General features: G+C 41.3%; 1 protein-coding gene across 3 annotated transcripts in view; it reads right to left on the bottom strand.

Annotated features, from left to right (window-relative positions):
* fynb (FYN proto-oncogene, Src family tyrosine kinase b) overlaps positions 1 to 23,922 on the bottom strand; it is a 70,685-nt gene extending 46,763 nt beyond the window's left edge. For 2 of the 3 annotated variants that reach the window (XM_018699693.2, XM_018699694.2), the window contains exons 1-2: positions 23,753 to 23,921; positions 6,630 to 6,698 (exon numbers count right to left, since the gene is read on the bottom strand). The gene's annotated coding sequence lies outside the window, so the exon portion shown is untranslated. Of the gene's footprint in view, positions 1 to 6,629; positions 6,699 to 23,752 lie in introns of all 3 variants that reach the window. The other variant, XM_018699692.2, reaches the window with a different exon arrangement.
* Positions 23,923 to 24,902: the final 980 nt, after the last annotated feature.

The following is a 24,902-nucleotide window of genomic DNA, read 5'->3' as shown; positions in this document are numbered from 1 at the left end:
CTTTCAGTGATGTGTTAAAACTCCATCTGAAACAATTTAGGAAGAAGTCACCACGTCTGCTAGCAGACAGGATGAGGTCCCAGCCTCCTCCTCTGCTCCTCCTCTTCTACCCATCAGTGGCTGTAAATCAGCTGAGCAGTGGGCCTCTCCCAGCAGTCAAAACACTGAGGTTAAAGTAGCACTAATTCCTACGGGGCTGCTCATTAAGCCTCTGGCTTAGTCCCTGGGGACCCAAGGCCGGCATATGGCCACAGCCCAACAGCTACCCTCTCCCAATGCTTATCCCCCATTATAATTAAAACCACGTCGCCACTAAACCTCCAACATGTGGAGCACTGATGGAAACTGTGGCCGGTTATTGACAGTCCAGACTGCCCAAAGCAGCGGAAGCTAGTACAACATCAAAAGTGCTGGTGTTGGCACAATTTAACAGCACTGAACCACTTGACGACCCTCAGTCAGTACATTAGTAAATAACACAGGAACACAGAGCTTTGAGGAATCACAGTGCAGTCTAGTCATGTAGTGAATTTAGGTAAATGAAGCTCTATGAGGTGATTTCTTAACTTGATGGGATTTGTAGGGGTTCTTTGCCCCAGAGGTTTTCTTTGTGGGGACTGATGGCCCTCATGTCTGGGTGGGTTAAGATTAGGCTAATTTGCAAACCAGAAATGTTTCCGTGCGAGGTTTTCAGTCCTGCCACGGCCAAGTGAAAGACTCCATTGTTAGCCTCTGCGCAGCCGTGTCCTAAGCCCATCCGAGTGTGAAGCTATTGGAAGACCTGTTATACTCCGAGCTTCTCACAGCTTTGGTGACAATATACCTGTCACAGCTCTCAGCAGGCTGGGCAGTAAGTCTAAAACTTGTCAATGAGAAGCCACAGCTATTATTGTTCCAGCCGTCTGATTCCCCACCTCTACTTTTTTCAACTAGTCAGTAAGAATCTATGTTAATTTTCTTCTCCTGAGTCATATGGTGGCCTTGACATTTAATCTGCATACATATAGACAGGGAGCTCAGCTAGCCTTGAAAGTGTCTAAAGGTCCATTTCTGCTCTGTTAGAAACATGCAGTGGAAATTAACAGGAAAAATGAGAGGTGTAGTCATATGACAATGTGAGTGTTGACTTGGGAGGAGAAATGCCTGAGACATAAATCACTGAACATTCTAATGCAAGTCATTAGTATGCTGCAGCAGATGTGTTGAAGGTGGGCTCTTTAACAAATTGGCGAGTCAGTAAAACAGGATGAGGTTATGGTATTGTACCATCCGCACAGCAGGCTCTCTCACTCTCACTCACACTCACAACCACATACATTAAGGACACACACACACTCACACACACTTATATCCTGTAAGCAGCAGAACGACATGTTGCAACCAGCATGTTAGTGCTGAATAGACAATCTGTGTACTTTTAACTATGTCACTTCCCCAGTCTAACAAACCAGGCAAATCAGGATATAATCCCAGTCCTCTCTGAGGCCAAACTGCAGCCCCCTGTAGCTGGCCTCTATCCACCCAACCAGTCTCTATTACAGGCAACCTCCACCCATCCTCACTTCTTTTGCCTGAGGTAAGATGGAGGGATGAGGGATGGAAGAGAGAGCTTAACATCAAGACGACTTTCTGTAGAGGTGCAGCAGGTGGTCAATCGACCCTTCTCCTCTAGCCTTTTTTTCTCCATACACCTTTGCTAGATAGTTTGGACGGGCGAATGGGGCAACAGCAGGGTATTCAAACTATGAATATTTCAGAAAAACAAACAAAAGACCTTATTATGAAGGAAAAATTCACCATAAAAAAAAAAACAACAACAGAAAAAAAACATTATTAGCAAAGGCTCATTTTGCTGCTTGGATGTATATTCTTTTCTTTAAGATATTTCTGGCAGAGTTTTCTGCAACTGAAGGTTTCCAGCATCCACCTGCTGGCTCTACACCACCACCACCAGCATCAAGACTCAATGGGATTGTGTCCTACCTCCTATCTTCATTGGGATTTATGCTTAATGAAAAAGTCTAATCTACCTTCCTCTGTTGTTACCTCAGTAAATACCATCATACACTTTCACTTCTGCCCTTCGTGAAATGCAGGTTAAAGGACAAAATGTTAAGAGATGAGATTTTCCTCCTTCACTTTGTCTACATGAGCAACCCCTGAATGATAAAGATATTTACATTTACACACACACACACACACACACACACACACACATTCTGCAGTATGTGTGTAGGCACACGAGCACGTCACACATAGATATCGTTTCTGCAACCGGAGCAGTTGCTACAATTATGAAGCAGCAGTGACAGTAAGGCATCTCAGTCCCTGCTTGCTGACTGAGGATCCCAGGATCCAGTTCACCACAGCGACGCTTTGATGTTTCCCATAGCTGACGTCTCTCAACGGGGTCCAGCAGTGCTGCTGCTGCAGCTAATTCACTGACGTTTCCACTTTCTCAAACACAGCACCTCAGGGTAAGGATGGTGAGGATGAGAGAAAGGTGCTCTGATGTGAGTGGATCTGATGGTCAAGACAGAGTATTCTCTCTATGAGGCAGGCTACTTAATGGCCATCAAATGGGCAAAGAAAGACTGGAAGGGACGTTCTATGATCAGAATCTGTTGGTGACTGCTGGTGATGTGTCACGCTGAGTTTCAAGTGGCCTTTAGGCTGCTGTAACAAGCACGGAGAGCTAACATACAGTACAGTATGTCTTGTGTGAGCTATGGTGGGTACACTTCTGTTTCCAGCCCAGATCCTGAGCAGATTACTTAATTAGGTGGAGGAGGGAAAGCAAGCAGATGAAAAATGCCACCAGATGTGTCGATATAATGGAGTGAAGTTAAACTATTGTCATTAAAGGCACCTACTGACTGCATCTCCTTACCATCAGGAAAACTGGGAACCACAATGGAGGCACAGTCTGAGGGCAATGCTGACATTTCAGTGAATAGCTGCACAGCCCACAGTGGCTCAGTTATTATCGTGGAGGTAACAAGCAGGGAGGAGGGGAGGGTGAACAGTGGAGCTGTGAGGAGGCAAAAGGCAAACACAAGTATGTGTTTGTCTCATGGCTGCAAATTATTCTAGCAATGAATATCAATGTCTGGATAATGTGAGGATAATTACCACTGTGCTGTTTAGCTCTTCTTTCTGCACAATGCAGAAACTCACAGAGAGAAGGAGAGAAGCATGAAAACATGATTGGAATCAGTGACTCATTTGCTGTTTCTCACCAGCCTACAATGCCACCCACCCAGCAAGAGCGTTGAAACACACACTCACACATACATCTGCTCCACGTTACCACAGTAAGGGTTCTTGATGTGCTACCATTGCAGCTCTGCAGAGCTTCTTCTGACACCCGCTGTGTACTGTGGCATGTCTTCCATATCACGGCCACCTCACTCGCTGCGAGGCTCTTCCGAATAAAGCTGAGTCACGCGCAAAACTGTGACTCTGCTCTGCAACGAGCCCGCTTCTGCTGGCTCCATTGCCAAGCTGTTCAACATGCAGAAGCACTGTAGGAAACTGGAGCGCACATAGTAAAGGAGTTTTTAGTGCAGCGATGATTGAGCCTGCCAGAATGAATACTCTCGCTGTGGATGCTCAGCTGACTCTGGTTTTGAGGAAAAAATCCCTCGTTTCTACTAACCCATTGATAAATCTACCCCCAAATCTCCATTTTAAGTTTGTTGGTTGCTCTGTTGGGGTTTTCACAATGTGTCTTCTTTATCAGCAGGCTGGGTTCAGTTTGTTGGAAGTTCCGCTCACACTCAAGAAGAGGAAGCTACAGACTAAAAGAGCTCGGAGCGGGCCAGACACAGACATCTCTTTGGCTTCAAAACAGGTCACAGAACAAGTGAAGCTCACAAACGGCTGCTGTGTGGAAGAGATGGCTCTTAACTTGGGCCCCAAAGAAATTGCCAAGGAAACTGAAAATATGATGAGGTCTGGTTGCCAGCTGCTGGGCCAAAACAGGTTTTGTGTTTCAATTCTTGTTTTCAGTGGGTGATAAATTAAAAGAAAAACTAACAAGTGTCTTGATAAAGTGTTCTTACCTGCTACATGAACTTTGAGTTTAGAATTTTTACCACAGTATATGGTGTTCCCATGGTGTTTGGCCACCACAAGCCTCTTTGTCATAGATCCACTATCTCTGGAACTGGTGGAGAGTGCTGTCCAACACACATGTCCCACTCCAAAATCTCCCATAGGTGCTCAACTGGGTTGAGGTCCGATGACTGTGAAGTGATTCACAGCATTTTCATAAAACCATTCACTGAGCCCTTGTGTCTTTGAAACACCTGTTATGTTTTTCCATGCACTTAAGCCATGCGGTGTTGCCCTTTAACACAAGCAGCAAATAGTTGGAGAATATCAGTGTGAGATGCGGTTTAGGTGAGGAGTGGTGCCTGCAGACATGGGAGACCAGCACAAAATGTCATCAACACGCCGACTCAGTCTTTGTGAATTCTCTGCATACTTGCTCTATTCACCATCGTCATTGCATTACAGATTTGTACTAGCTGTAGATAGTCGTTGTGTGAAGCAGCAGATTCATCTTTTTCATTCATCCTTCATCTGTATGTAAAAAAAAAAGGTTTCAGTGAGCACCATCATGACATATTTGTCAAAGTAAAGACTTGACATGTGACTTGAATTCTGAACCATTCAGTACAACAACGGTTCCCAAACTTTTTTGGATTGGTAAGCCAAGTCAAATTTTATTATCCCACCAAGGGAAATTTGGTTGCAGTCAGGTGTTAAAAAACACATTCATCCATCATAAATACAACATAAAACAAGAAGCCAAGATGCAGAGTGTAAGAACAAAACAAACACACAAACAAACAAAAAAGTGTTTAGCACCATCATTTGCCCAAATTCAGCCCACTTCACAGATTATGAGGTTATGAACATGAGTTATGAGCAATTCAACCTTAACAAAGTATAGGTATTCAGTATTTAACAAGAAAATCTTTCTTTCTTATCCATTTAATCATCTGGTGAGATTTACCTAGGGACCATTTTAAGTGGGAAAGCCGTTGTCTTAAACTTATGTGGTGACTGTCTGCATTTTCCAAAATAAATACTGTTTTCTTCTATGTTTCTTTTGTCTGTGTTCATACTGTGGTTCATACTGATATACAGATTTTGTCAGTCAAGAAAGCTGTTTCTGTCCAGTAATGTGAGACGTGTCCTTGAACTATACATTGTTTATTGGATGCTGAACCACAATCAAAAAACTCTTTAGATCAGGTCATAAAGAACAAAAAAAAAAAAAAACAGAATAGAGAACAGAATAATCTGAGAACTGAATCCAGATCAAAGGCTTGGAATTTAACCCTCGTGTTGTCCTCTGGTCAAGTGACCGGTGGCGGACAACATGCCTTCATGTGTGTGTGTGTGTGTGTATGTGTGTGTAGTAGGATTTGTTGTTGTGCATGACATTCATGATTCTGAAGCGGTTATCTTTTGTTTTTGAATAATAGTAAGAAGAAAAAAGTATACGGAACCCGAAGGGCAGCGGGAGGGTTGAAAGGACATTATGCTCCTGTCTCAGTGTCACCCATCCTTCATATAATCAGTGTGTGGTGTTAGAGAGCACCTAGTTTCATTTTCACTTTCAAAATGACAAAATTCTACCTCAATGTCCTTAGAGTCAGGTAGATTGAGGACCTACGAACAGCTATAGTGGTCTAACCTGTGTCACTGCTCTCTGACTTGTAGAGGTAAAGAACACACTGCTGCTAACTGCTGATGACTAATCTCAGTGCTATTGTGTTCTACTCTAACCTAGCGGGGACCAGCATGCTAACACTTGGATTAGGAAATAAGTGAAGGATGTTTCATCTGCTGCTATTTTAGCCCAGAAATACATTGCATCTGATAAGGCAAAAAAAACCCTTCAGATCAGGGGGGTATACATTAGAAATCAGAATAGTGACGATGGAGTCAAAGCTAAAAAAGGATTGTGTTGTGGTGTTATGTACTGGCTGAACCCATTAAACCCCTCAACAATGTATGGGGCAACCTTATTGCTGCACTGCAGGGTAAAGATGGAAGCAGCAGAAACAGACACTTGGGTCAGGTCATACTGTAAAAGATATAAAGGAGTGCAACATTTTAGCGTTAGCTTCTTTTACCATCTGCTGTCCTGTGGTTCAACCTGTAACAACATCAGTGTACCACTCCAGTGATAAAAGAAACACAAGGTGGCCTTTGCTATAATTTTCTTTTATGAGGGAACTGTAAACATGCTGCACAGTATAGAATTCACAGTCCATGCTAATGCACCAAAGGTATGTGTATGTACTTGGGACAGCAGCTTAGCCTCTGGTTAACAATCTGAGCTAGTGATGGCCAGCTGGTGGGTAACTGTGCATGGTTTAATGAATGTGTATGTGCTTGCTCTGCTATTCTAATGATGCATGCATTTAAAGGTTCTCCAGAATGAGTATGTTTTACCATCCTTCCATCTGCTATCAGAATGTACACAAGGTTATTCTTATACTGTGATGTGATGTGAGTAAACACGCTTGAACTAGTCTACAAGTGTGTTTGTGTGAAGTTACAATTGTGTGTCAGAGTATTTAAGAGTCCAGTGGAGTGTGAAGTCATACCTCTGGTTTTCAGCTTGTCAGGATCTTTATTTCCTCCACATTGCTTTGAGAGCCACCAAAACAGAGGCCCTGCAGGGACACAGAGAAGCTCAATTATTCATTATCCCATTCAATAAAACATGAATATCAACTGCATGTGCCAACTGCTGTCATTCACGCTTCTTTGGGAAAATAGGTCTTGCAAATTTTTTCCCAGAATGCTCTGGGACCACGCCAAGAGACTGTCAGCCTTAACTTCTATTAGTACAGCTTTTCTGACCAATCGTCATAGTGCTAAAATGTGAAACAGTGTGACAGAGGATAAAGAAGAGGTTGATAAACACGGATTTGTCCAGCTGGAATAAATGACCCCTATCCAGTTAGAAGGGAAAAAACCCTCACCTAACCGACAAAGTATTGTGACTGTAATATTTCAACTAGTAAACAACAGGTTGCCGCAAAGCGCAAATGAGCTGCCAGCTTTAATCAAAAGCATGTGTGATGGCCCCATTTTGCTACTGTAGTTTTTTCTGCCTCTACAGCAGGCAGGTGGAGGGTAGAAATCCATTCATTCTCTTCTCCAGGTGTGAACGAGGAGATTCTACAAAATGTAGGGCATCTCAAGAGGGCTTGAAAAAAACTCCCCACTGCCATCTGGCATTGGTGTTTTCATTTCATGCATGCATGTCATTAAAAGGAGGTTGCTTTACATGCAAGAACTGCAATACATCCACATGGGCAAAACAAACCTATTCAGTGCTGCTAAAACAAGGTGCTTCACCAGTTTTACCTCTCAGCTTTTCTCATTTACAGTAAAAATATAAGACAAGTCAAAAATATTTGATTGGACACACAGCCACTTTATACCAATCCCTGCTCACGCCTGACAACTAACCATAGTCTACATAATGAAGTGCAGACTGGTCGCAGACTGCAGTTCACTTAGTGGCCAGGCGTCAGTAATAACAAGGGTTGTTAGACTGCCACATACAGCACTGTTCAAGAAGAAGGGTCACAAGATAAGGATAAGGATCTTGAGAAAATTAATGGGGTATAAAGAGGAAAAATGCACATTTATGTTATAAATTTTGATCTTTGTTTTTTTGTCCTTTTGTCTATTAAACCATTGCAGAAGAAGTATAAGTACAAGATGACATAATTATAACATATAACATTTTAACACATACAAAATATAACATTAGTTTCTTTCATGTCTTAATTTGAGGAATGCTACGGTCTCCTTATCACTCCACACAGATCTGATGTTTTCATCTGCCACTGTTTTTGTCTCTTCAGTGGTCACATTCTTAAGTATGTTATGATTTTTTGCAACGTCTGTTTCCATTGCTCTTTCTTGCAGTTTGTTTTTATCGGGACATCAACTCTCCACATCAGCCAAATCTATTAACTTGCAATCTTAATTGCAACATTTCAACTATTTCCATCTTTCCAAACCGAGGTAGTATTAAAAAAGGCTGCAACATGTCCATTTTGGCCAAACAAACACATCCTAAAAAAGTGCCAGAATTCTGCCTCAGTAATTTTTCATTCAGTTGATGCTTTCACTGATAGAGCCTTCAGTAACTTCTGGATTAGAATAAGTCCTTTGTAAATCTCAGAACTGTGACCAAAAGTGTGCAGGGAAGAGAAGCACAGCACAAAACCATAAAGGGCATTTCTGATACACTGCATGGCAACTTTTATTTACAAGATAAATCTCCACCAGGCGTGGATAAACTTTACAGTAGCTGCCAGCTCTTTGAATGACAGCAGAATTCACAGTGGAATCATTGTGTGTCGGGGGGGTTGGGGTTAACTGCATGGCACGCCTCCTAACTGCCCTTTCTTTACAAAAGACGAGTTGTCTCTGCTGCCAAATATTGTAGAACTCATTAGCTGCTGATTTGACTTTAAAGCTCAGCCCTGCTAATCTAATTTAATCTGTCTCCATGGCTTCACTGATTGCTGGAGCAGAGCAGTAATGACACTGCAAGTGCATGCAGGCTTCTCCAATGTGATGCAACTGTTTGCTCTGCAACAGCAGCCGCCCACGTGGAAAGCTGCTGCTGCTGCTTCTGCTGCTGCTTCTGCTGCTGCTGCTGGTGGTGGTTTGTGTTTGTCTGGGTCAATTACATGAAAATTTCCTGTTGTTGGTTTATTAGGTCTTCACAAATGTGATGGCCTACTAAATGTAAATGTAAATGTGAACAGGTGAAAATGCGTGTGTGTGTGTGTAAATGTGAACATGTGAAGCAGGGCATGATGGGAAATAACCAGAAAAATATAAATTAGTTTGTGTGGAGCCTTTTATCTGGCAATGCAGACAATTATGCTCAAGTGGAATGGTCATGAGATTGTCACTGTAGATATTATCAGCCAATGTCATGGTGCCGCAGCCTGCTTGACGACCCACACACACTCCCTACTAATTTTAAAAACACCACTTTCTAATTTAAAATCCTCGAGTATAACAGCTGAATGGCAGATACGTGGATGTAGATAGTGAGGTGGATTATGTGAGGAGCTAGATAGTGACGTTAAGTGCTGACTGCTCTGGCCTCTTTGTCACTTAGCAGATAACACAAAACACAGAGACAAAGGAGAAGAAGAGACAGAGGAAATAAGACAAAAAATAATGATAATGAGGACAACAGGAGGAGAAGAGATCTGGTTTGAGATTCTTCTGAGGTTTTCATATTGGGTACGATTGCCCCCCTTCCCCATGTCAGCTTTCACATTGGTATTGTTGTTCAATACCCAAGTAGCACTTGGATATCTACACAGTCTGCGTCCCTGTTTTGGTAGTTATTTTCATATCTGATACAAAACATACCAGAGTACAAATGAAGTGTACAGAGCCCACCTTCAGGTAGACTTATCAAACAAACCGGACTTGGTCAAGTGTACTTGGATCTGGGCCGAGGTCCCTGATGTTAAGGTCCCCTAACTTTCTCCTTAGGTCTGCGGTGTCATTTTCTCATGTACTATGAATGACATCATATGTCTCTGCACTGTCCATCTAAGAATTTCACTCACAAGCTCAGAAAGTATCTTTAAAAACAACTGTTACTATAGTGGGATGTGGGAAGTTCCTGTAGTATTCAAATGTTCAGTCAGAAACCAACAGCTTTTTCAGCTGATGGTTTCAGTGTGTCTGCACATAAGAACTGAGGGTGTCCAAAAATACTCCAGCTGACCTCGGTGTGTGACTGAAACATGTGATTTAAGTCTCCTTTACCAGCAGAAAATTGCCATTTGGCTGCCCCACATGTCTGTGGACTCCTTCCTCCTCTCCGTTTCGTCCTTGTTGGCCCAAGCAGTCATGGAGACGGGCTCCCAGCAGGCTTTGCTGTGATTGTGTGGATCTCCTGGCCCTGGAGGGAGAGCTGACTCTGTCTTTTCATCAGCAGGCCCCTCCAATAAAACATAATGGCAGTGGGGCTGTGGGGGAAGTCATTCAGCCACACTGAGCTGTCACATGACCAGCTAAAGCACAACGGGTTCAGTTATTCTGCTGCTGCTGCTGCTGCTGCTGCTGCTGCTCGGGTACTGCGACAGATGAGTGGGCCACTCAACTGGCCAGACACACAGCAGGATCCATACAGAACGTAACAGACTTCTGGGCAGGAAGGCAGGCACACCATGTACTGTACAGTATACTGTGTGTATCTATTAGAGCTACTGTCACCACCTACCCCTATCTGATGGGCCCGAGAAGCTGTAGTATATTCTGGTAGTCATTGCTTATTGCTTATTGTTATTATTGCTTTATCTGCCAATTATTTGACATGGTAAGTTATCTTGTTCTGTCTGACTGACAGTCCAACAACCCAAAGATTAGGGATGCACTGATACCACATTTTTCCAATCCAATTACAAGTACTTACATTTGAGTACTTGCGGAAACCGAGTACCAATATGAATACTTAATAATGCCATTACACTTTGATTTACTTGAAAACGTGTTTTATTTTCATCAGATATTGTTTCATTTCCTGGCTGTAAGAAATTGCTGTGACTGACCCTAACCCTCTTTGAACTCGGCGTCGTGTTGGTTTTTTAGATGTTTCATCAGATTGCTTGTGGTGAAAGTACTCGCTTTCGTCCTCCTCTTGACAACTTTGCAGAGCATAATTTGCAGTCTGCTTTACTTTTGTCACCATCATCCACCTCCACATCCGTCGACATTGCTCCTCCTTGCTCTCATTTAGCACCTGACCGCCCAACTCAACGTCACACTGCCGTAAAGTGGTATTGGGTGCTGTGGTATTAGGACACTTTTATAAATACAAGTACGAGTAGAGGAACAGGGTACCGGACCGATACCTGGTGCTGGTTTCAGTATTGGTGCGTCCCAACCAAAGATATTCAATTTTCTTCCAAAGACCAAGGAACTTCACAAATTCACATTTGAGAAGCTTAACACTGTTGGTAATTAGTAATAATTAACACATTTGCAGGAGAGAAAAAAAAAAAAAACACAGACATTTCAGACTTGTACAGGCTCAGAGAAAATCAACTTGTTACTTTTGTCCCGTGTTACTTTCAACCAGATTCTCCTCTATTTTCTGCACTAGAAGTGACTAATCCTGACTGCATAAGTTTATTGTGTTCAGAATTAGACTTTTTTCCTTTTATACACAGCACTTAGTGTTTATGAAAAAAATGGGTTTGGTTTGTAAATATGGTGTTGTGAGCTTGAGAGTTTTTCTTTGCACTCACAACTCACTCCTGAGTCCTGACCTGACCTTGCAGGTTTATTATAGAGAGGTGAGGGGTCTTTTCCTTTTATACAGCACCTCATTTATCTGTCTAAAATGGGGCTTGTTTTAGTCTGCCTTATTAGTCTATAAAGGACAAAAGTGGCTTTTTAAAGCTAAAGCCTTATTATTTTTGTTTATGATTCATGACATGAATGTCGCATAACTATTGTAACACAAATGTGCAGTTATTTCAATAAAACCTTAACTGAGGAAACTGAGATGTACATTTTGTATCTTTTTTTCTGGTTAATGATTAACAGATTATTGATTGTTAACAGGTTCAACTATTGGTTGAGAAAATGCATATGATAACTCTTTTTTTTTTTGAATGAAAAGGTACTCTGAAGTAGATACAGACTTGGAGGAGAGGAACCAAGCTACTTAGCACTCTGAACAGGTCTGCAGAAGTCTCTGTCTCAGCAACAGGGACACGCTCCCTCAGTGAACACAGCCACTCATATTGTTTTGGGGGCTGAGGCCAAGCTTGAGGTGCCCCTGCTGGGAAAGGGACCCAAGTCTCTGGTGGGGTGCAACTCCTTTCCATCTGTGTCACACATGCCTTGTACAGTTTAACATAAAACTCACCGACAGCCACCCACTTCTGGTTCACTTCAGTCTCTAAAGGGTATCCAGGGCACTTTGCCATTTCAATAATAGCTGCATTTGCAAAGCTTACAGCTGCAGGCTACAGCCTTTACATGGATTTAGAGCAACCTTACAGACTGTGGGTTAGTTCAGTGTGATAATATATTCAGCAGCCTGTGGTTTTTCCTGAAATACCATGAATATAGGTCATGGTAAAGATATGACATGCTATAGCACTAATTAAATCCTGAATGTTTCATCCCTGTTCCTGTGAGCCCTGACGGAAGTGATTTTGACTGGACTGTCTGTGGGCTGCCAGCCCTCACTGAAAGGCTGACTGACACACACTGCTAAGGACTGGATTAAAATGGACAATTATCCTCACAGCACATTAGGCCCTGCACTGGTTGTCTGCATCTACCAGGGCTGTGATCATCTTGTTCAAAGAACAATCAAATAAAATATTCCAACCTGTTTGACGTCCTTATAGATGGTTCATTTTGAATTAAAGTAGGGGTTGTGCCAATACACAATGATCTCAGTGATCGACGACATTCAGAGCAATTATCATTATTAATAGTGTAAAGTTAATATTAAATTTGATTTGCCTGCCAAAGTTTCACACCCCTGCATATAACTGACACTTATGACCCAAACACACACACACACACACACAACACACACACAGCGCTGCCTGTTGCGTGTAGGTGCCCCACTGACAGCACTTAAACGGAGCAGAAGAGATCGATTGTGGTTGTAAATATAACTTCTGACCCGAATTCCATTTTCCCTCCATTGTAGAGATACACAGACTGAAGGGAAACAACAGGACCGAACAGCAAGCCCTAAACAGCTGTTTCCATGTACCTCCCCCTGCTGATTTTGAGTGATTATTGTGAATGCTCTGAATTATTAAATGTAAATAAATAATGTTTTATTTGTGATAACAGTTTTGTTTAGTTTTAACATAAAACAACAATATACCACAACAATAGACTGGGTTTGTTATCCTGTCTTTGCTCTGGGAGAGAAGTAGCTTGCCTCGAGGTCCAGCAGAAGGTGCTCATGAAATTCACTATCAGCTTGACCTATTGTATGTTTATTGACCTATCACTAATCTCAGCTAGTGAATAAAAATGGATCGGATAATCATGACTGTGGGCACAGGCTCACCAAAACAGGACAGTTGAAGACTGGAAAAATGTAGCCTGGTCTGATGAATCTGGATTTCTGCTGAGGCAGCAGATGGTAGGCTCAGAATTTGGCATCAGCAGTATGAATCCATGCTGGGTGGTGGTGGTGTACTATTGTGGGCATTTTATCTTGGCACACTTTTGGTCCATTAATACCAATCAATCATGGTTTTAATGCCACAGCCTATCTGAGTATTGTTGCTGACCATGTTCATCCCATTAATAGACAACTGTGCTCTAGTAGTTAGACAAGTGCTATATTGCCCTGCAACTGCTCTGGGTGTGTATTCCTTGTACATGCAATCACTTCTTCACATAAGTTAAATACAGAGGCCTAATTTCCTGTGTATGTAATAACATACTTGAATATATAAAGATTCTTCTATATGGACACAATTTACTCTTATGGCTACCTCCAGCATGATAACGCATCATGTCACAAAGCAAAACTTTCTCAAACTGGTGTCATGAACATAACAATGAGATCAACTGCATCTGTGGAAATTATGTGATGTAATCATGTCAACATGTAGCAGAATCTCAAAGGAAAGTTTCTAATATCTTGTGGAATCCATGCCACGAAGAACCTACCATAACAAATTATTTAGACCAAATTGATACTTATACATTTCATTTCCAAGGGTATCTGTGAAATTATAAAAACTAATCACATTCTGATGGTTGTATGTGCTTCCAACCCCAGTCAAAACATAGGTACAAAATGGTCAGAGTGAGAATAACATCTCTAGCTATGGGGGAAATTTAAAATGTGACAGAGCATCCTGATCCTGGTAATACAGCCCTGTGACTCTGTCAACATGGGTTTATCTCTTGGCGACATCACAGCCTTTTAATGGGTGAAGACCCAGGTCTAGTGTGCCAACATGATACCACAGCCAAGATGAGCAATCATCGCCTTTGTCAGCATCTCGCAGCTGCATCAGCAATGCAGAGAAATGACACTGCACAGTCGAACACAGAGCAGAGCGTTCTACAGAGAGCAAACAGGAAGCAGAGTTCAGTATGTATACTGTGGAAATTGGCCATAATAGAATCCCTCGGAGAGGAGTCTGATACATAGTTACTATCTGAGATAAAATGAAGGCTCAGAAGTTTGAGTTCTACATATAAACAGCCACTCTTCTGCTGTGCTCTGGATGGAAATCTGTGTTCATGACGCAAAATCTGAAACAGCATACGCAATTCATAAAAAAGAAAGCTTCTTTGCAATGCAGATTTACAAACAGCATCATCCACATGCAGCACAGGCAGGCTTTGTTGAGACAGAATATAGCCTTTGTCACTCACACATGACATTAGACACAGAAATTTCACAGCAAGTTAATTATGTATGAAGATGTGCTAGGTCATTAACATATGTATAGTAACCACTTTTGTTTTCTCCTCAAAATACAAACACTTGTTTTCAGTCTGCCTGCCACCATAGGTAAACATATCATTAATAAATGATAAGGCGTAGTGAGACGTATTGTCCGTCTCACTCATCATTTCAGCAAGGAGAGCAACGCCCACATGATTGCTACTTGTGTCTGTGGCAGACAGAGAGCCTTAAGATGCTCAAAAGCTCACTGAAGAGGCACTGTGCTTTTAATTATACAGACAAATCATCAACACATAGCCATTCCACCAGTCTGATCCCAAATATCACATCCTTCACTTCACAATCCTCATCAGAACACCATTTAAAGATGAAGAGCAGTATTATCATCAATTAACAAATTTTACTTTTGAAAACCATTTTTTTCTTCTACTTGTCTATAGTCCACAAAGTACAAGGAAGGAAGCTTAACTGGTAGCATTTCACCATATCTTTGTGTGTTAAGTCACCATGGCTGCATAAAACGAAAATTTGCCAACTTTCCTGTTTCTGTTTGGTTTTGTGGCTCTAAGTAGGGATGGGCATAATTAACCAACAACTGATTATTGATCACAAGAATTTTGTCAATCACGTGGAATTGAATTAATACAGTTGTATGAGTGACGTTGTGTAGTGTGTCCTTGAAGCACTATAATGATTTTAACTTTGTGGCAGCAACCAGCAGGAGGCGCAAGTAAAATTTAGCAGAAACATGGGTTGGTGTTAATAGGTGCCATTGAGCTGTTGAAGAAATCGCAGGTAACATGAGGAGAGCATGGTGGAGTTTTGGGAAAGCTGTCTGCACTAAATAGCCTAATACTGAATATTTTTTTAGTGTTTTATTAGCTTTTGATGTGATTGCTAACTTTTTTGGACTGTGTCTAAAAGACTCTCAGTTGCGTTTATGACACGCTGTAGCTTTGGTTTGTTAATCTGTTCGGTTTGAGCCTCAGGCTCCGCTGCCTTTAAGAGAGGATTGTTGTTGGACTATAATTTCTTCTTGGAATAAAGATTTCATCGAGGGAAAACATACTTTTCTTAGTAGCCTGTTTTCAGCCATGGGCATTTTCAGTATTCAAAAATTCTGATTAATTGATAATTCCCAATTAATTGATTTTCCCAATGATCCATCGAGGAAATTTCTTCAAATGCCTATCCCTAGTCAAGAAAAACTATTAAAATCTACTGTAAGGCATAGTCATTGATCAACATTTGTTTCATTTAATCAGCTATTTTGTGATGAACCATCACTGTATCTGATGCCTTCTTTCTTTCCACCTGCCTTGTTTCCTTCTGCTTTAGCTCATGATTTCCAGCATTTACTACATTATCTATTACTAGAACCCAAGTGATTCTGGGTTTATGAGGCCAATAGCCACATCGATATTTGAAAGTTGAAAAATAGAACAATATTGAGTTGATTTTCATTTTGATTTTACATAACCACATAAACAAGAATCCCTTATATGTGTTAAGTGAAGAATTATGACCAAGATAAGTAAAAGGTGGGACTAAGTGGTTTTTACAAACTATGCATGTTTCTTAATTACCTCAATTATACCTTATCCATTTGCAATTGTTTCCTAACAGCCCAAATTGGAGCTGAATTGATAAACTGGTCAGTCAGGTATAACAGCTAATAGCCAAACACAGATATTGCTATCAGCCTACAGGGTACAGTGCCAGTATACCCCACTGTGCCTGATACAAAGGGACCCTCCATTAATGTCAGAAATTATTATAATTTTTATAATAACACATCAACTTACCACCTCTGCTAACCAATTTCTTGATGTAAACCCAGATAGTATATCAGCTGGTAGGTAACAAGACATTGCAGTACAGAAACATTGAGAAATTTGAACTAATTGAATTGAATTGAAAGTAATTTAGAAAGTGTCACTTGCACATATATTGTCTGTCCACATGAGAGCACTGACAAGTTTAGTTTTCAGATGCATAAAGTCCCACTCAGTGCATGTCTTGACCACAATTCTTTGCAAAATTAAAGAATCCATATGAAAAAGTTCTGCTCATGTTATGGATTAATTTAAAATATTTTAATGGGCCTTAAAATCCAGTATTGGTTGGCCTGTAGAAAACAATTACACCCAAAATATTTAACAATTAATTTTCGGACAATGACTAATTGATCCACTGGCTAATTGTTTCACCTCTAGATGTCTGCTTCATTTTTGTCCACTAAAGGTACACTGTTATTGCATGGTAAATTGTAAAGCAGCTGTAAGCACAGGTCTGTGTGTCTGTATTATCTGTGAAAAGAAAGCACCAGAGGGTGGGAAAATACTGATTTCTAAAGGTAAGCAGTAATATTAAGTCTATGTATGTGCTTAAATATATAAAAAAATACACTAAGTAATATGAGCTGAAGAGATATAGCATATAATGCACAGGAAAAGTCATAATACATGGTGTGTTAGCTCTCTCTGCTCTCCTGGCTGCTTCTCTAACCACCACATAATGCCTTGGATCTCTGGCTAGCTGCTCAGACACCCGCATATGGCTAAAACCTGTTATAGGAACCTGCCACTGCCATTCCACAGCTTCTGTAGCAGTATAAACTTTCAGGCTGGGTGGTGGCTGGCAGAATTAAAAGATTTCTGCTCGATTTATTCAGTGGTAAGGTTTTAAATATAGACTGAGGCGCTCCAATGCACTATTGAACTCCTGAATAAAGGCTAAATGGACTAGAGAGCTAAATGGAATTGGAGAGATTAAGAAAAAAAAGCGAGGGAGATTAAAAATGGAAAATGTTGAGCAGGATATGAGAGAAAGCTACGCTGGCTGGTGCTCTCATGCCTTGCCTGTGCTCCAGATGTAAATGAGCAACTGTGATTCTTTTCAGAGGAAATGAAGCCACACTCAAAGACCAGTAACTGACTTTGCACGTTTTGAGCCAGTACGCACATTAACAAACACAAAGACGAGCTGTGGCAGGTGGAAGTGGTGGGCTGATAGGGGATTGTGCGTGATGTGATCAGCGCGATAGGATCTGTGTTACTCAAGCTCTTTGAAGCGAGACAAACAACTCCTGCTAATTGAATTCCTCTCAAGAAACACTCCTAAGATGGACATCTCAGTGGGCCCAGTTTTGACAAGCTTTCATGCAAGTGTATCACTTTCACACATCATTTCCTCCCATGATATCACTGCAACGATGACCCAGCGGCATATGCCTGGCTGACAAACAGTCCTATTTTTTAAATGCAGCTGATGAATCGTAAAATGTTAAAAAGCACATCCTCTGGGTTTTTAATCAGCAGAGTGAAAGAAACTAGGAGTTGTGATGGGGAGATACTGGAGGGATTGCGGGTGTTCAGAGGCGATCATATGATCTGTAGCTCTGCTCTCACATGTCTATGTGCGTCTCCACCGGCTCCTCGTAGCCTGCATTCATCTGTGCTTCGACATTTATTTATCTGTAACAATAACTTCATTTGAGCCTGTGAGTGCGTCACGACTCAGCCACCAACTACAGGGGAAAGAAAAGACAGAGAGAGACACACATTTTACCCCTCTTCACTGGAAGTGTGACACAAAGGACAGTGCTGTTGTGGTCTCTTTTAGGGCTGCGATCTCCCAGTCGACTGATCGACTGATATCATCTCACCAAATACTCATTCATTAGACAACTGTCAGTATTACTACTACATCAATAGCCTTAAACGGTTAATCTGTTATTTTCAGGCAGTGGGATGGACAGGCTACCTTTGACTAACGGAACTCGCCCAACCTAATGGAGACTGCTAGGTCTAACTTATTGTTTAGTGAGCGGATTTACTTGGAGTCGGCTCCAAACTAACTGACACCATGTCAAAGATGTCACTGGTGTGGCTGCATTTGGTGGATGACAAAAGAGTCAACTGTAAACTTTGCAAACAGCGGTTTTCTATCACAGCTCAAATATTAAACATGGCATATCATCTGATCTGACAGCAGCAGGCTAACTTGTCTGCATTAGGATGCTCTGTCAACTTTCATGTCTAACACTTGAGGCTTTGAAAATGAAAATAGCAGAACTGGCATATTCCAACATGTTTGGTCTAATAATTGTTTTATACATGATCGTATTGTTTTTTACACAAGGAAAGGAAGGAAGTAAAATAGATGAGTAAACAGGCTCAACAGATGAATCCACATTATTACACATAGGAAATATTGATATTGCACAGTATCATATATACTGATGTTGCACATGAGTGAATCTATCAGTTTTGGTGTGAGTGGTCTATTGTTAAAGAGTGTTGACTGTAAAGTCTGTCAGCAGCAGGAGGGAAGACCTTCAGTATCTCTCCTTCACACAGCCCAGGTGAAGCAGTGTGTCACTGAAGGAGCTGCCCGGTGCTGTCAGAGTGTCCTGCATCAGGCGGGACATGTTCTCCATAAGGGATGTTAGCTTAGCCATTATTCTCCTGTCTCCCTCTCCAACCTCCACTGAGTCAAGGGGACACCCCAGAACAGAACTGCCCTTCTTAACCAGTCTATTAGGTTTCTTCCTGTTCGCAGTTGAGATGCTGCTGCCCCAGTAGACTGCTCCATAGAAGTGGAAAGAAAAACATCTATTGTTTTAAATTATGTTCTATCATTGTGGTGTTGCAAAATCTGAGTTTACGTGTTGATGTGGATGTGTGCAGTTTGTTCACACTGCAGCAGCTGTTCACAGTGTCCGGGTTCACTGTTTCTGATTAATCCTGCACTGTTAACAAAGATTTTGTCCCTATCAATGTGTGTGACTCGCACCGACTTGACTCTCATCTTAAGATTTTAGGATGACTCTGACATGTCTAAGCAGACATCGCTCAGGGAGTTCAGTCATGCTGACTACTTTAAATAAATGACATTAGTTGTTTCATAGTGTTTGTGCTTTATTTTTATTTAAATGTTGGCTATTATATAGCTATTTAAAACATATCTCCAGTAATTGTTCTATATGGCTGGAATTCTTGAATATTATGGACAAATTGGCTGCCAAAAAAAGTCTAGTGCAAACTCAAAATACACAGTTTATTGCAATAGTTTGACATCATTTGGATGACAGTTTGCAATCTTACATGCCACCACATGGAGGCAGGCAGAAATGTGAATACCAGCACGTGAAGTGAAGGTGAAACAGAACCAGGTGGCTCTTAACAAGGACCGGGCCGAGACAAATCGAGGAGCTCATTCCTAAATAAGGGTCTATCTCTGCAGCAGGAATCATATATATTGTTATCGCGATATGAGATTTGTCATATCACACAGCCCTACTGGAGTGATTGCACCTTTGGAACTTCACCACCAGCTCTTTGGTTTTCCCTGCAAACTTTTTCCAAGTGAGAGCGGGATCCTGCACAGCTGACCTGAGAATGCTGCAAATAGGTTTCTACCTTTATTTATAATTCATTTAGGTTACTAAGGCCACCAGGTAAAAACAACAACCCCCATACTCTCCAAAGAAACAAAAAACTTTTTTTTTTTAAGAATTAGAAAAAAAAAAAAAAACCCAAGTTATTATTTTTTGTTATTTACACATTTCATCTCAGCTCAGTGTGACAGTCTACACACACAGTGAGCAGAGGAGACAGGTTGACACGTTGTTACGTTAAGTACAATAAAAGCTCCTACAAGCTTATAAGTCTCTCTAAAAACAAAGACGGACAGATGTTGACCCCAAATGTCAGAAAGTCAGACCAAAATATCTTGTGTGTGTGTGTGTGGGTTTTTTTGTAAACACACACAACGTAGATGTGGTGGAGATGCTAGCAGGCCACTGGTGCCTCTCCTGCTAATTTGTTAATTAACAGTTTGTTCATTATTATTAACAAACTGTCTGAATGTCATCTGTATGCAGGAACCAAATGATGCATGTTTACAGTTGGAAGAGAGTGTAATTCTTAAGTAACAGAGATTAGAGGTTACATAAAGTTGCAAAATGATGAGGTTTAGAGCTTTACCATGGCTGAATCCAGCTCTGTGCACTGGCTGCTAGACAGGTCCAAATCTGTTCAAAAAGGCTCCAGCCACAGAGCCAGAGTGACATTAGGCATGATGTAACCACTGTAAATACACTTCAGATTCGCACTTCAGCGTAAGTATATGTCCCCCACTGAGCAGGCAAACTGAGCACAATGGGAGCACAGTACATCACACGTGTACAGTAGAGCCAGGCAAACCTCAGCAGCATGAATCAAAGCTACATAACGGGGAAGAATGGGGGCCACACTAACTGAGTCTGAGTCTGAGCGAATTCCAAGAGCAGGTGCTATCCAGGTTGAGTCTGACTTAGTCCAAAGTGGGTCAATGCCAAGGCAAGTTTAAAAGTAGAAATCGCTCTAAGAGCAGATACTTGGACCAAGACAGCACGATCTTCCAAATGGGTTTTTGTGATCACAGAAAATATCATCAGTCTTTTAATCTGATCAAGATCTGCATATAAAAATAATCCAGCACATGCATATCTCTATGCATAGTAATACACAAAATATAATTTCATGGTACATATGGATTATCAGCAAAAAGTTCATCCTAATATGCAATTTTAGCAAAAGCAAACAAAAAATGAATCACTTTTTCCATGGCTCATGGCCTACTCTACCTTCCCACCCACTATACCTCCTGCTAAATTAGTATTTCACAGCCCTGGAGTCTTTACTCACTAGGAGTCACAACATAAATCTAAGAGGTCAAGAGATGACAAAAACGATAAAACAGAAAAAACATTGTCATTTCCCTCCCCCAGGGTACACCTCTCTGTGTCCTGTTCAACTGACTGCACAGTAGCTGACATACATGTGAATGAGCTTCTAATGTTCTCCCTGAATAATCATCTCACAGGGAAACATCGCTAAAATCACAGCACAGCCGTTGACTCTAACATCGGCATCTGGTGATTTTATCAGATGACGATGAAGTTATTAAATCAGGATTTTAGCAGTGCAAGCAACAGCTTGGAAGTGACTGCTGGTTATCATGTAGTCTTAATGGGCCACGTCTCAGTCACTATTTCATACTTGAAATTGGGCTGAATGCAAATACAACATGACAGTGTTACAAATACATTATACATTTGCATATTTTGTCATCTAGAAACATTTAGTGACTTTTCTAGCAGGCTGTTTTGCTTTTCATGTGTAAAATCTGAAATATTTTCAGCTCTTCGAGCCTCTAAAAATGCTTTAAAATCAAACAATATACAGTATATAAAAACCACAAGTCCATGATATCAAAAAACTGATTGTGGATTAAAGTTGCCCAAGTTTATTACTGTAACTATTCAAATTACAAGAGCGACTCATTAGCAGACACAACATGCACACACTTCTACTGCATCACATTTCCTGTGTTCTAATGTCCTTCCTTTCTCACCTCTGTGTGACAGCCTGCCTGATCAGGGCTCTCCTGCCAGCCCAAACTATCCTTCTGTCAGTCAGTGACAGGGAGAATTGTGATTAAGAACACAGCTCTTCGGCAGCATTTCACCACAGTGTAAACGATCTGTTTAAAACTGTCTGGGCCAACATGCTTAACGCGACTGATTTTCATCATCATGGTGATACCATGCATGCCTCATCCTTTTGTACAGCAGCAGCACTGAGAATAAAAAGGAGCAGCTCGAAACTCAGAACTCAACCCGAAAAGTCTGAATCCAAAAACTCCACAAGTCAGATGGGGACATCTTCAATACGTAAAACTCCACGGCAACAATGCCAGATTCAACATAAAGAAGTAAAGATTTTTTATTTCATATCTGCAGTTTTCTGATTTAGCAGGATTCATGCAGACAAATTCAAACCCTCAGACCATGAGATTATGATCTGCACTTTGTGCATATATACAGCTTCTACATTAAGCACAAAGGATCAATGGTTCCTGAGCCTAACACTACAGTGTACTTCCACACACTGCATCTGCAGCTCCTGAACTCAGTTGGCTATAACATCACAGGTTGTAAAACAAGCAGTTTTGTATTGTTGGTGCAAAAATCTTAAATTAAGTGGAGTCAGCGAGCTGTCTGCCAGCTGCTGCCAAAACTCAAAACACACGGATTCTCAAAACCACAGATAATAGTACTTCTACAACAAAATTAAAGGGGTGGTTATAGTTTAACATCTCATTGTAGTTTCTGCAGTTCTCCCTTGAGTTTCACCTAAAATAAATTCATTACAAGTAGGACCTGCTGTCCATCACATGTTGTAAATAGAGGCTGGGGGTGGGGTGGGGGGTTGATGTAAGAGTGAAAGTGCTGGGCAGGAACAATGTGCAGAACAAATGGCTGCAGTTCAGACCTGGTCTGAAGGAATGGATGTCCATCAATGTTTTAAAAGAAGACAGAGGCGACAAAAGCATTTAATCCTAAATCACAAACAGGGGAGAAACTTCCCTCTCATCACGAGGAAGATGAAGAGGAAGAGGGCTTGCATCTCAAGAAAGTATAATATTCTCAGCACAGTGCATACAAGCTTGTTTATAATGCAGGGTTTGTAAGTTAAACTTACAATACATCTCTCTCCAAAGCGGAGATACGTGAGGTGAACACCACGCTACCCTCTAGAAATCACAACCAAACATCCAGAGAGATACAATAGCTTGGGGTAGCACTTCACATGCACACACCTTGTGTGGAGGAATGCAACCTGGTCCTCAAAGTTAACTGAGTACTGTGGTTTCCCCACTGCAAGCATAAGCCTAAAAGCATCCTAGATAAGAGAGCCTCTCTGAATCATGTGAGGCTGTGTCCTTCATCTGACTCCACCGAGATGCTGATGATGATGGGAGAAAGGGAAGAGTGGAAAGGGGGGAGAGCATGGTAAACAACCGAGCAGAGAGGCTCAAAAACCAATGCGTCAAGATGTTTTGAAGGCTAAACGCCTCCTGTGTGATAATTAATACAGCGTAATAACTCTTTTTTTGGCCAGTGACCGTTGATAACCCACTTGTCTTATTCGCTTCGGGTGTTGTTTCTGTATTCTAGTTACATAGACTAGATGTATGCTGCTCTATGTATTGAATATACACTGGGTATAGCATTAAAAACAGCCGACGCCTCACCTAGACAGTCTTTCCATTTGAGGCAGACAGAGATGTAGCTAGCTAACAGGCTGAACACGTTTGCGTTCAAGAAAAATCAACAATAATACCAATATCTGGAAAAATCAAAGTAATTCATTCCGCTTTAGAAATAGCAGCGGGTGAATGATAAGTAAATTGGAAAACAATGGTACTTACCGATTAAAACGCGTCTAATAATCCACAGCTCTAGGGTCCATTGCCGTTGTAATGAAATAGATTGGCAGTAATAAAGACTGCGCCGCTGTGGTGGCCCTGATGTCGCCGTACTGCCCGTCGTAGCCGCTGCGTGTGATGGCGTTAGCTCTGCAGGGCCACAATGAAACCGCTGCTGCCTTCACGAGCTGTAGGAAATAGTACAATTAGTTAGGCGTAAGCAGACGTCACTAAACAACAAAGGGGTGTAGGGTACGAAAAAGAATGATGTACTTTTGTACTGGCGAGGCTGTCGAAAGGTGATTTCTCAAGGGAAGAGGACGCAAAAGTCATGCTAATTATTTATCGTAACTGGTGGGTGATTTTATTTAAACTGCAACCATTATTACTATACGATGTACATTGCTTACTTGGAAGTAGCATTGTTACATGGCAGCATTTAAATAGAAAGTTCCTGTTACCGTTACTCTAATGATTACGTTGCTGCTTTTATTTCCATTGTGTAAAAATACATGAACTGATGAGTTTTATTTTTTTTTAAAGGAGCAATTGAAGTGAACACAGTGGGCTCGGTCCATAGATTGACAGGACGCCCGTCCAATCAGAGAATAGCATAGGATGGGGGCTGTAGAAACCGATTTCTACATATGAAATGTCAAGTAAACCAAAGCTTGAAATGATTTCATGCAGGTATCACAGGAAAACTAAAATATTCCAGACTTTTATTAGCTTTTATAGGTTTAATAGTATAGAAGAAAAATAACATTATAAGGTCTTCATAGATAGAGGTTGTAGAGCTTAGCTGAAGCAGAAACTAAAGTTTTAGAATTTTCTAGAGTTTTCTGTCAGGCAGAAGTGGGGAGCTGTAAGAGCTGAGAAGAGTTATTACTGTGGGCAGGAATGATTTCCTTTATGAGGCCATGTGACAGGGAGGTGAACCAGTCTGCCCAGTAAGCAGTTATAGATGCTGCCATGTAATTCAGGTTGATTGCGCTATGTTCAATTTCTGAACCATCTAAATGTAGTGTTTGTGTTGGTGGTAAGTGACCTGATGTCTGTTAACTGACCTCTGACTAATGATAAACCGCTGCATTAGTTGCACAGTTTTTAAATTTACATTGGAGCGCCATCTTCTGTCTGACAGACCAGCAAG

This window comes from Lates calcarifer, linkage group LG7_1 (assembly GCF_001640805.2).
Source record: "Lates calcarifer isolate ASB-BC8 linkage group LG7_1, TLL_Latcal_v3, whole genome shotgun sequence".
NCBI classification, from domain to species: Eukaryota; Metazoa; Chordata; class Actinopteri; family Centropomidae; genus Lates; species Lates calcarifer.
The sequence above is the reverse complement of the archived record's forward strand: the minus strand, read 5'-3'. Positions and strand labels throughout refer to the sequence as shown.